Here is a 1,685-nt window from a genome sequence, read left to right as displayed (position 1 = left end):
ATTGTGTATTGAAGTAGGTTTCATTTGCCATTTGAGAAATAAAACCCAATTCCCCAAGTTTAAGTTTCAATTAAAAATTTATTTTAATTATTTAGAGCTTGTGTGAATGGTTTTTGCTGTTGTCTATTTTGCTTTTTCTTATCTTTAATCTTGTTTTTTACAGTCCAGTCTTTATTCCCCTCCTGTACCTCCTCCCACCGTTCCTCATCTCTGTTCCTCCTCCCCTTGTCTCCAAGAGGATGTCCCCACTCCTCACCACCACACCACACCCCACAAGGCCTCCCCACTCTCTGGGGTCTCAAGTCTCTCGAGGGTTAGGTGCATCTTCTCTCACAGAGGTTAGACCAGGAAGTCCTCTGCTGTGTATGCCAGCTCTAGTTTCAAGAGGCCTATCTACTCCTTCCGCTGCTTTTTGCCTTCACGTTCCTGTTCCTTGGGGTGACTGTTTTCTTAGAATCTTTTAGAACTGCCGTGCTGTTTTGCTTCTGCCATAAACTTGTCCAAACCAAAAGGATCTTGCTCAAAGTGAACTGGTCCTTCTCAGCCTGTTTATGGTCTGAACCAGAAAATGTCTTTTCAGGAACGAATCTGTTGGTCTTTATCCTGGTTCCGAAGTCATCACGGTACATGTCCTTGTCCAGATTTTTACTGGGCCTGTAGATACTCTGAGCCACATCTTTCCCACCTCTCCAGGCCTATGTTGATCATAAACATTGTAAATTTCATCTTCTCCACCTGCGAACCCACTGTCCATATCCTTGGATTGGTTGAAGAACCTTCGGTCATATTGGACTTCATCGGAAGATGGAGCACTGGGCACAGCAATAGCCATGACTTCACTGATTATCTCGGTTTCATTTCTCTGTGGTTTTGACCTCTTCTCAGGTGCTGTCCTGGAAAGTTTCTGGTCCTGCAGCCTCTCTTTTCGCCTGTCATGGTGGATTTCATCCCTTTCACGGACCTCTCTGTCCTCTTTTTCCACGTGGGGTGGTTTCAGCCCACCAACTCCTGCCCCACCACTCCAGCATTCCCCTATGCTGGGGCATCAAACCTCCACAGGACCAAGGGCCTCCCCTCCCATTGATGTCAGACAAGGCCATCCTCTGCTATATATGTATCTGGAGATGCGGATCCTTCTCTTGGTTGATGGTCTAGTCCCTGGGAGCTCTAAATGAACATGCCAGCCAATATTTTTCTTCCTGTGGGATTGCAATCCCCCTCAGCTCCTCCAGTCCACTGAGCTCAGTCTGAGGGTTGGCTGGGAGCATCCGCATCTGCCTTGATAAGATGCTGGCAGAACCTCCCAGGGTATGGCCACACTAAGTTCCTGTCAGTAAGGGCCTCTTGACGTTAGCAACAGTGCCTGTGTTTAGTGTCTGTAGACAGGATGGATCCCCAGGTGGCTGGTTCCCAGATGCCCTTCAGTCCTTGCACCATTTTTTGTCCCTGTCTTTCCTTTGGACAGGTACATTTTTGAGTTAAAAACTTTAAGATGGAGCGCCCAACACCTTTCCTCCCCGACCGAGGCGGGGTGTCTGCCCGGCATCCAGCGCCTTTCCTCACCCGAGGAGGGGAGTGCGCCCGAGAGCTGTACTAAGGCTTGGGGTCTACCCAGAAGCGGTCTCCCAGGTCTCAACCGGAAGGCGAGCCATCTTTGCACCGCTGCACTGCCGGGGAAAGAGCGG

The 1,685-nt window shown here is 49.4% G+C and overlaps 1 pseudogene; it reads right to left on the bottom strand.

The window, feature by feature from the left end:
• Positions 1-393: 393 nt before the first annotated feature.
• Positions 394-1,685, bottom strand: part of LOC110325148 — a 2,102-nt pseudogene continuing 810 nt past the window's right edge.

Source organism: Mus pahari, chromosome 8 (genome assembly GCF_900095145.1).
Source record: "Mus pahari chromosome 8, PAHARI_EIJ_v1.1, whole genome shotgun sequence".
Lineage (NCBI taxonomy): Eukaryota > Metazoa > Chordata > Mammalia > Rodentia > Muridae > Mus > Mus pahari.
The sequence above is the reverse complement of the archived record's forward strand: the minus strand, read 5'-3'. Positions and strand labels throughout refer to the sequence as shown.